General features: G+C 39.4%; 1 pseudogene; it reads left to right on the plus strand.

Moving 5' to 3' along the window:
- Nucleotides 1–1,093: 1,093 nt before the first annotated feature.
- LOC105818885 overlaps nucleotides 1,094–11,990 on the plus strand; it is a 12,450-nt pseudogene continuing 1,553 nt past the window's right edge.

The raw sequence follows: 11,990 nt of genomic DNA on the forward strand, positions 1-11,990 counted from the left end.
ACTGATTGTGAGCAAAATAGAGCAATTGTTTTGTCTCTATGTTTTGGGGGGTTTTGTAATAAAATAATGGTTGACAGGAACAAAGGGCTTCTACCCTTTCAATGATAGTATCAGTACTTGGTCCTCTTCCCTGAAATATTCCTTCCTATCATTCCAGGGCTCAATGTCAAAGACAACCCTAGCAAACCCTGACAGATGCTATTGCTTACTTTTCCTGCCTAGCAAAAAGCATAGATACATCAAGAAATAATTAAAGTCACACTCCCAATTCTTAATTTCTTTTAATTGAGATCATCAAAGAGAAATAGATTTCATTACATGCACAGCATGAGGGCTACATTCTCTGGAGTTCATGCTTTATTCATTCAAATGGTTACATTTCACTGAGTGTTTCATTGCAAATAAGTGACTTAAATTGGAAACGAGGAGAGGAGAGAATAATTTAAACTGAAAAGTAAAATCTAATACTTGGAAGATTGTTCTGTCAAGAGTAAGATTCTAAAGCTAAATCTTTAATGACTAATGTAAAAATTTAATATACTGCATGTACCTCTGGAGGGATGATGTATTTAATGAAAGTTGGATGGCCACGGCAACAGCATTCACTATAGAGACACACATCTCTCCAAATGAAAATAGGCCTTTGTGACAAGATTTCTCCTTTTTTTTTTAATTTTTATTTTTTAAGGATTTTTTTCTTTCATTGTAAACATTTTTTAATATATTTTACTGTGTCTCTAGCATTTCATTTGTTAGAAATGTTGGAGAATGCTGAACGGTGTAATGAAGAAAATGAGATGCATCTATAATTCTAGCACCCAGTGCTAACCACAATTAACATTTTGGGTGTTTTTTTTCCTTTCTGTTATATTTCTGTGTCTATTCATGTATATCCCCTCTTCCTTTTTGAAAAGTAGAAGAATGTATGTGTTGTCTTATACATAAACAGACATCATCACTGGCTTTTGCTGTGATTTTTTTTTCCATTGATGAAATACATATTTATTCTATTATACACCAAAATAAATCCAGGTGAATAATTTGTCCTGAGATGGAAGCCATTATTATGCCCGGGCTAGACTGACCAGTTGGCATGAGCGAAGCCCCCGTGATCATTTGTGTAATCAACAACTATGTAGGCATGCACTCCACGGTAATATAAGGGATATAGATTTAAATAAAATATGGCTCCTGCTGTTAAAGGGCTGCTGAATCAGTAGGGAAATGCAAGCTGCAATAAGAGGACTCTGTTCTAATATGATAGATGCACAAATAGAAATGTGTCCCAGGTGACAAAGGGCTGGGATGAGGGATCATTTGCTGCCCTTGGCATTGTTAGAGTTAGAACATCCTGGCTAAATTATATTAATTGCCTATAATTAAAAGAAATAATTATTTCAGAAGGAGTTGAAGCTGGGAAACAAATGATCCTTAGATGAAAAAACGAGGCAAAGATAAAACATTAGACACTTCCTGAGACAATGTTAATATACAAAGGACATACTGTAAATGCCTGTCCACCTGCTGCAGATAAGCCACACTTAGATTCTGCTTTTCGTTAGTCAGTGCGACATGATTGCTTACATAATTACCGGCTCTTATATTATGTGCACAAACCAGCTGCTCCAGAGAAATGCAATTTTTTCTGGCCAGTGAATAGGGACCACACTCTTTAATATACAAATATTCAGCCCACACCAAAAATCTCAACCCATGTCAGGATTTGATTATCTTTGTACTTTTGCTACCAGAAATTGCCTAAAAATTGAAATGCAAATTGACATTGGAAGTTCATTTTTTAACTTAAGCTGCTGCTTCAAGGCTTTTATGACTTTGCCTATAAAAGCTCTTTAGAACTTAAAGGTGTTCTTTGGTTGAGGTGAAAGGCTTCAGGGTTTGAAATTGTATGGACCGGATTTAGAGCCCTGTTTGCCAGTAGTAACAGGCTGGAGATGTACCTCTTTTGTCTCAGCTTCTCACCTGCCAAAGAAGCTGCCACTCATCTTCCACAACTGCCCTCAGTAGCGAGAGATAAAGTATGTGAAGGGTCCCACACAGCTCTTGGCTGTGGAAGTTGGACAGTGCCTGGCTTCTCTCACTTGAAATATCCCACAAGCTCCTTTCGCCACAGCACTGCAAGGCCGGCTCTGTCTGGATGCTGGAGGCAGTGAGAGAGCCCAGAGAAGAGCTCTGCATGGAAAGTGTAGACCCCTGGGGCCAGACACAAGATGCTCCTTGTGGCCCCCTTCCTCCCTGCTTCGGAAGCAGTTTCTACTTTGTACATAAGGCCATGTCTTCCCAGTGTCTGTCCCTGAGAAGGTGTCACCTCCACGCTCTCTCTGAGAACCTGGAGAATTTGATTTTGCTGCATGAGCCACCTCACTCCCCTTGAGGCCTCTCAAGTAGCCCCTGTGCTCAGGCTTCAGAATTCCACAGGGCTGATTAGAACAAGAGGATTAACCTCAAATTGCCTGGCCGTTGAGTAGTAGAAACAGGAATATGACTTGGGTCTTCTGAAAATTTAGTTCTAAGCTCCTTTCTCAAAATTGTCTACCATCGTATCTACACTACTTGGTAAGATTCATCTAAGATTTGAGTCAAAGTCTTTTTTTTTATTTCAAAATAATAAGGGGGCACAAATGTTTTTGATTACATGGATCATTTTTGATATCCTTGAGTCACGGCTATAAGTGTGCCCAGCACCCAAATAGTGTTCACTGTACATATTACATAGATTTTTGCCCCTCTCTTCCTCACCTCTCTCCCATGGTTGATTTCCACTGAGTTTTACTTCCCTCTGTGCACATGTGTGCTCGTCGGTTAGTTCCAATTTCACAGTGAGTACATGTGGTATCTGTTTTTCCATTCTTGAGATATTTCACTTAGGAGAATGGTCTCTAATTCCATCCAGATTGTTGAAAAAAGTATTAATTTATCTTTTTATGGCTGACTAGTACTCCATGGTATACATATACCACATTTTATTAATCCACTCATGAATTGATGGGCACTTGGGTTGATTTCACATCTTTGCAATTGTGAATTGTGCTGCAATAAACATTCAAGTGCGGGTGTCTTTTTGATGAAAAGTCTTCTCTTTTGGATAGATACCCATTAGTTGGGTTGCTGGATCAAACGATGGGTTTGCTTTTAGTTCTTTAAGAAATATCTATACTGTTTTCCATAAGCATTGTACTAATTTGTAGTCCCACAAACAGTGTATAAGCATTCACTGCTATATGCAGTGTGAATAGGTATATTCACAATATACCTATTGTTTTGGGACTATTTAATAAAAGCCATTCTAAATGGGGTAAGATGATATCTCTTTGTGGTTTTAATTTGCATTTCCCTGATGTTTAATGATGTTGAACATTTTGTCATATGTTTATTGGCCATTTGTCTTTCTTCTTTTGAGAAACTTCTGTTCATGTCTTTTGCCCACTTTTTAATAGGGTTGTTTGTTTTTTTCTTGCTGATTTGCATGAGTTCTTTGTAAATTCTGGATATTAGCCCTTTATCAGATGTGTAGCTTGTGAATACTTTCTCCTGTTCTGTAGATTGTCTATTTGTTCTGTTGATTGTTTCCTTAGCTGTGCAGAAGCTTTTTAGTTTAATCAAATCCCATTTATTAATTTGTGTTGTTGCCATGATTGCCATTGGGGTCTTAGTCAAAAATTCTTTGCCTAGGCCAATCTCTAGAAGAGTTTTTCCTACATTTTCCTCTAGAATTCTTATGGTTTCATGCCTTAGATTTAAGACCAAGAGGATGTGTGTCCACATCATGCTGTTAGTGACTTTTCCCAGGTGTCTACTGGAAGTTGAGACTCCATATCAAAATCCAGGCTGTGAGAGCTCCAATATCAGGCAGCCCCCTCCTACTGCTGCCTCAGGCCTTGTCACTCTTGGTGCCCCAAACATCTGCATGGACCCCTCAGAGGTTCTGCACACACACATCTCATTCCCTGTGTGTTCCAGTGAGGGCTCACACCTGCGAAGACCTACACAGGCCTGCCTTTGAGCTGGTGGAGCTGCCTGGAGGGTCACAGAAGTACAGAATCCCTAACCCCTGGCTTCAAGATGGCCTAGACAAACCCTGGGGTGTAACTTGTCATTTACCTGCTGAATCAGGCTGTGGCTGGGTCTCCACTTGAAACTGCACCCTTCTCTATTGTGTCTCATTAAAGAATGAGGCCCAGAATGTTCCTCCTGGGAGCAGATCCTTGATAAACCACTAAGGGCTAGGCTCTTGGCTCAGGGTTGGCTGGAGGGAGAATCCTGGTTCTTCTCTAGGCACATCAGGTTTACCTCCCCTGACCCAGTCCCATTTCTAAGATTCTCCTAAAATCCTACACTTTCCCCATCCTCCCCCTTGTTCAATTCCTTCAGCCTTCACTCTCATGAAGAGATAATGAATTTCATATGTGTCTCCTGATCTGATGCAACAGCTCACAGATTGGCAAATAAAGAAGACATTTCTTTATTGTTAGTTTTCATTTAAATCTTATCAATAAATTGCATAACTTCAGAGCTATAAGTAATCTAATAACAAAATAAAACAATAAAATAACATTTTTAGGAGTCTGCTACATGCTAGACACTTACCTAGTTTAGCAAATTCAAGAAATATTTAACCAATTCCCATTCCTGCAAGATAACACCCTGGGGAGCCATGTATATGGCAATGAGAAGAAGGAAATACAGCCTCTGTCCTTGTGGAGCTTGTGAAGCAGCCAGTCACTAACATGTGCTATGACTAATCTTTGTGGTAAAATTGAAGAGCAGCTATTATTTCCCCCATTTTATAATTGAGGGAACAGTATTCCTGAGGTTAATTTATTTGTGGCCATTCATCCAGAAAGTACTCCTGGGTCTGGTGGGTCTCAGAGCTCACTGTCCTCCAGGGTGCCAGTGTGCCTCTCAAGTTTACTGACAGCCCCTCCCAGACCTCCCCGCATGTCCCCATCCCCAACACCTGGCCACTTCCCTCACCCAGGGAGGGAAGAAGGAATCTCAGAGAGGATAAAGAGCAAGAGCAGGAATGTGTCATCAGAGACAGGAAGCTCAGGGCTCTGTCCTCATCTCAGCCCTGTCCCACAGGAGCATAAAGCCTTACTTCTGAAAAAACCTGTTTTGTACCCTGTCTCCTCAGTAAAATTGTAAATTATTGAGGGTGAGGGAAAAGCTTCTTTTCTTTTGTTTCTTCCTCAGTCCTAGAAATGTATTAAGCCCTTAAAATGTAAGTTGAATGTAGTAGTGAATGAACGGAGGCCTATGTTTTGGGCTCAATTGGTCCTTAATAAAAAATAAATTCCAGTCAAAGGCAGGGTTTGCTAAGCCATTGGGTGATGATCAAAGATCTGTCATCAGAATTCTCAAGATTCATCCTGTGCTTCCTTTCTGAATTATTTAATGTAACCATAGGGGAAACTGAGGCAATTCAACTTCCTTGTCATGTAACAGTGTTCACAGATTATCCTCTAATTGCAATGAACTAATCTCAGTTGGAAAGGGTTCTAATGGGAAACTGAGGACAGATAGCCAGAAACTTCCTGAACCTGGTAGCCAAAGAAGTACCTTGCCTGCGATATTTTAAATATGTGGTGCCCCTCCTGGAATACTCCTAATTTGAGTGTGAGGTCACAATGGGTCCTTGCCAGGACCCTGACACACCACATTTGGTGTATTTGCATTTGGTGCATTGGGTATTCCTATTCTAACTTAATAACTATCTAATTTTTTATATACATACATTCACTTGTTCTTACATTTAACTTTTTTTAAAACTAATCCCATGACAGATTATACATATACCTTGTGTCCATGAGGAACCTATCAAGGGGCTGGTGTTCCATGTTCCTCTTCTGGCTTTCCCTCTCCCCAGGCACCTGCCCCTTCATGAAGCCATGAATTCCCACCAGCTGACCCTGGGCCACATTCCCCTTCTGCGAATGTGGCCTCTCCACTCCCCATTTACACTAAGTCTCCTTCCCCACCCCCAGGCCTTGCCTGGTCACAGACAGGGTGCTGGGAACTCAGAACCTGGGAAGCTTCAGTTGTTCTCATTGCTGAGCCTTATGTGGGGAGAGTGGAGAGTGGGGACACAGGACTTAGGTGTTCCTCAACAGACATTTGTAGTTTTTAATACTTAATCCTAAGGAGGAAATGAAATGATTTGCATTTCAGACACCAAATCAGGCAGATGCAGGAAATATTAGTGGCAAAAAGTCCTTCAGGATCCTTAAAATCAAATCACTCTATGAACGTGAGGAAGCTGCAACTGCTATTCGCTAAAATTTACTGACTGTAACAAGTGATCAACCCTGTTCTGAGTGTTCCACTCATATTGAATAACTTACTCTTCCCACAACAAATTTATGAGGTCGTACAATTGTTATTCACATTTTACACATGGAAAAACTGAGGCACAAGCCATACAATTGGCCCCAGATGCACGGGTAGTGTGTAGCAGAGCCAGGTTTTGAAAGTAAGTTGTCCCAAAGATGCAGGCTTTGACAGAGCGCAGAGGGTGAATCCATGCAGACTCTCGTCCGAGCCCCCGTGTGCATAAAGCACCTACTGTATATCCAGCACCCAGTGGTGGATTCAAAACTGTAAGGTGCACTATCCCTGCCCTATTCTCGGGGAATCTACATTCTTATTAGAAATTAAAGGTGTGCATATATTAATATTAGCAAATTCTACAGACAGATCTAAAACTGATGGTAGGAAGATCCAATTGTTTGGTCATAAAAGGAGAAGTCATTGTAAGGTGGAATGAAGCCACAGCAGCTCTGATGAATGCTATCTACGGCTTCTGAGAGTGAGAGGAACTCTACTCAACAGAATAAAATTTCTTTAGCCCCCACTTACAGTTTGTCACATATCCCAATAACCAATTTTGATGTGGAAAAAAAACTGTATTGAACCATAAATCTAAAGTATTATTCAAAAAGTAATGAGAATTTGGAGCCCTAAGCAAATACCAAGACTGCATTTTTTAATTTAATTTTTTTTAATTTCAGCATATTTAGGGGGTACAGATATATTACATATACATACATAGGTACATATATTGTCTTTGTCCCTTCCCCAAGTCAGAGTTTCAAACGTGTCCATCCCCCAGATGGTGTGCACGGCACCCATTATGTATGTATATATACCCATCCCCTCCTCCCCCCTCCCATCTGCCCAACACTCGATGAATGTTACTATTATATGTGCACTTAAGTGTGATCAGCTAATACTAATTTGATGGTGAGTATATATGGTGTTCGTTTTTCCATTCTTTGGATCTTCACTTAGTAGAATGGGTTCCAGCTCTATCCAGGATAATACAAGAGGTGCTATATCACCATTGTTTTTTGTGGCTGAGTAGAACTCCATGGTATACATATACCACATTTCGTTAATCCACTCATGTATTGATGGGCACTTGGGTTGTTTCCACATCTTTGCAATTGTGAATTGTGCTTCTATGAACATTCTAATGCAGATGTCTTTTTTACAGAATGTCTTTTTTTTCCTTTGGGTAGATGCCCAGTAATGGGATTGCTAGATCAAATGGTAGTTCTACTTGTATCTCTTTGAGGTATCGCCATATTACTTTCCACAGAGGTTGTGCTAGTTTGCAGTCCCACCAGCAGAAACTTTTCAGGGAAATGCAAATCAAAACCACAATGAGATATCACTTATCACCAGTGGGAACGGCCTTTATCAAAAAGTCCCATAACAATAAATGTTGGTGTGCATGCAGAGAGACAAGACTGCATTTTTGAGTTTGTTATAAGATCCTTTGGCTTAGAACCTCTTTGGAAAATCACTGTGATGAATGAGGCGATTGAGCCCATTACTCTGTTGATTCTCCCCGAAATAAACATTCTCATGGACATGTCATGTCCTAAACAGAGGACATTCTCAACACCTCACCTACCTTGGCGTTATTCAAATTAGCACACCTCTTTCCAAGTTTCCATTACCAACTGAGTAAACAAAATCTTCCTGCAGGGTCCCAGAAGTTGTGCATCAGGCTGCAGGAACCAGCAGAGGAAACTGTAGAGTGGGAACAAATTAGACGAAGGTTCATTGCCCAAATATCCCAAAGGCAATAGCAGATGGCCGTCAAGGAAAGAGGCACTTTGTTTGTTTGTTTTAAAGTCTAATCCCCACAGCAGTAATGCTGTTGGCAAAAGTTCTCTTTCTCAATTCCATATTTAAGAATATTACTTTGGAAGTTATAAATTGTCAGTTATTATTTGATTATCTCAGCTTGGAGTTTGCTACATAAGGACTTCCTCAGTAGGATGCTGAGCTGCTAATTCATAACCTCCTTCCGAAAAAGCTTTTCAGGAAATTTGTAACAAATCCATTAAATTAAAATGAATTTGTGCTATATTGAGAAGTAACTGAACCATATGGGGCCAATTCAAATGACATTCTTCTCATTTTTTTCCTCCAACCCAAAGAACATTCCATTTACTTTTGTTGAGTGGGAGAGGAGCATGCCTTATTCTTTAATGATCAGGATCGTTAGGATGGGTGCAGAGGGAAAGCAGATCGTTTCCCAAGGTCCATTGGAACGTTTTTGATCTAATTAGATACCTGTCCAACAACAGTCTGCCAAGCTTTGTAGACAGTGCAAGCTGAAAATACCTCAAAAGCACATTTATTATTTGAAGTTATCACTTTAAAGGGCATCAGTTTGCAACTCTGGCTGTATCTGGGGAGCCTTTAAAAACCCAGATGCCAGGGCCCCACTCCAGAGCAGTTAAATCAGGACGTCCAGCAGGGAACCCAGGCATCAGCATTTTTTTAAAAGCTCATCAGGTGCTTTATGTGTGCAACTATAGAGCAATGCTTTTGAAACTTGTGTGCCTACATCAGTGTTATGTGAGAAGTGGGTAAATAGAGATTGCTGCTCCCCTCAGCCCCCATATCTGATTGAGCAGGGCTGGGGTGGGGCTGAGGATTTGCTGCAGTCTGGGGACCATACTCCCCTGAGGCAAGACCAAGCCCATTTAGAAAATCCAAGGCCAAATCCCAGTAGCTAAAAACACATGAGACTCACTTTCAACATCTTCAAAGTGGGGCAAAGTCATTAATCCTCCCAACATTTTCTGAGAAAATCTACTGTAGATTTTGTGAACAACCCCAGTAAAATATAAGGTTTGCAATATTTGGGTTCATTTGGTTTGTAATAAATAAAAACTCTTAAGGGATAATATTAAAAAGGCAAAAGCATGAATTTAATGCAAACATGAATATATGTCAATGATTTTTATTTAGTATTTCATTAATTAATGATGTAAGATACAAAAACTTGTTCAAAAAAGTATTAGCCTATCAAAATGCTCAGATGATTTGTTAATAGATACAAAACTGGGTAACATTTTAGGCACTAAAATGTAATATTTTGGAAAAAAATGGAATGTTTGGATCATCCTTCTTATAGGCCAGAAATCAATTCCACCTCCATGAAGGGAAAAGTATTGTCATCACCCTAAAAAGAATTGTTTGTATCATGTTGATGGACACAAGATGTCTGTGTCACCATTAGCCCTCCACAAGACCACTTCTACTTCTAGGAATTGGAAAGCAGGCTGGCCAAGGACAGTTCAAGGCACTCAACCCATAGAATGAGACAATCCCTGCAGGTGCAGGGTCCTGCACTGAAGGAAGGGAGGACACCAGTGGTCTCCTCTGCTCCTGTCAAAAGACAGTGTCATGATGAAATTAGGAAATGTATAGTCTCACAAATCCCTATTGTGGTGATCCCTGCCTGTCTGCTGACAGGTAAACAACCCTAGCTTTTATTTCCTGCCTTCTCCTCTCTCTGCCTTTGGCAAGGTGATGCTTCCCTATGCATGGCTTTCTACAGCCAAGACTAGGAAGGAGTTTGGGCTAGAGAAGCAGAAGCCAGTTTGACTCCAAGGACCTACACTAGGGGCACCCCAGCTCCCCAACCTGGGCTCTCCCTGAGACAGGGCCTTCTTGGGTCCTATCAATACATTATTTGTGTAAAACTAAAAATAATCAAAGTCAGAGAGTTGAGAAAATCAAGAGAGTCCTCTTTAGATACTCTCTTTAGTGACTCAATTCATGTTCCAAATTTCTAGAGAATGTGGAGGAAACTCAAGTAGAGGGAGAAGAAAAAAGAGGTCAAATCACAGAACACTGGTGTTTTCAAGCCAAAGGTGAAGCCATTCAGCTTCCTACGCCTGAAGGAGAAAAAATCCTTCAAAATTCTTTGAGAGAGCCTGGTGTCTACTTTGTATAAAACTAGGCCTCTAAAGACCGGGAGATGGGCAGAAATGCCCTTTACTAAAGCCCAGTAGGATTCATGCTTGAAACTTCAACGAGTCCCTGAGAGATTTCTTCTGAAGGAGGAATTAGTACTTGAGAAACAAACATTCCTGAAAAGATTACAATAAGGAGAAAAGCGTGTCTTGCATTAATTGAATTGTTCTCCCTTTTAAAAAATTGGTGGTTGAGAGACTTTTACAAAACCCTATGGATCATGTTGACATGAAGATGCGAGTCTTGTCTCTTAAGGCACCTGGAAGAGTTTCTCTAGCTTACGCAGCTGCAGTGGATTTGCTGGTCTTGGGGGGCTGCACATATTCGATATATGAGGTAACAAATTCCAAATTCTTTTGCAAAATTCTTGTTCCAATTCATACCCCTGGCGGCTGGCTGGGCTCTCAGTGCCACCTTCACAAGATCTGTGTGCATCTAGTGGGTGTGATCCGGGATCTCAGGGCGGCCATCACGGGCATTTCCCTGGCCATCTTTTCGTATGTTTGACCATCTCTGTATCCCTTTTTCCGAAAGTCTAGTTCATGTGTATTGTTATTGCTCCTTTTTTCTTATTGCTCTCTAGAAATACTTTCTAGTTTCTGGATATCAATTCCTTGTTTATTATATGGTCCCAATGTCATTTAGCAGTTTGTAGCTTATGTGTTTACTTTTTTATGAGATCTTTGATAAATAGAATTTCTTAATTTTAACTTAGCTTAATTATCAATTTTTCTTTAATGGTTAGCACTTTATGTGTGTTTTTAAAAGAAGTTCTCTTCTATCCCCAAATCTTAAAGATGCTATTTTTCTTTTAAAAATGTATATAATTTACCATAGGCATTCATATTTTTTATCTACCATGGATTTTTTGCATGTGCGGGAAGATGCAATTTATTTTCCCTCTCTATATGGATAATTTTTGTAGTAAAGTTTATTTAAAACAGTCCATCCTTTCCCGACTAATAGGCACTGCCATTTCAATCTTGTATTACATTTCCATTTATGCATACATTTCTGAACTTTCCGTTCTGTTCCCTTGATCATTGTACATGTTGGTGTGCTAATACCACATTCTCTTAATTTCTATAACATTTTAATGCATCTAAGTAACTGGTAGGTTAAGACTTCTTCGTTTTTAACTGTTGAATACTGGTCTATAGAAATGTAATAGATTTATTCTATATTCATCATTCTTAGGCATTTTGGTAACTATTACTAACTCCTGTAAATTGTTCTTCATTATTTTTATTTTTTATATACAGCTAGTTTTCTTTCCTCCTTTTCAATCCAATTCACAGCTTTTTTTCATTACCATGTCTGTCCAAACTTCAAGTACAATGTTGAATAAAGATATTAGTGGGTGTCCTTACTGTGCTCCTTATATTAAAAAGAATGCATTTAAGCTTTCTCCACTGAAACTGATGTTCACTGGATGTTTTTGGGAGATATTTCTTATCAGTTAAAGGAGTTTTCCTCCATTTTTCAGCTGGCAGAAATTTTTATCATGAAGAGATGTCAAATTTTATCAAATGTTTTTTCAATATATATTGAGATGATTATTAGAAATTATTAGAATTTTCTTCTATGTCAACATTCTTTTATGTTAATATGGTGAATTGCATTTGTAAATTGTTATAATGTTGACTTCCTGTATTTTTAAAGTAAGCTTCAACTTGATTATAATATTTTAATTT

Source organism: Propithecus coquereli, unplaced genomic scaffold, assembly GCF_000956105.1.
Source record: "Propithecus coquereli isolate 6110/MARCELLA unplaced genomic scaffold, Pcoq_1.0 Scaffold459, whole genome shotgun sequence".
In the NCBI taxonomy this organism is placed as follows: Eukaryota; Metazoa; Chordata; class Mammalia; order Primates; family Indriidae; genus Propithecus; species Propithecus coquereli.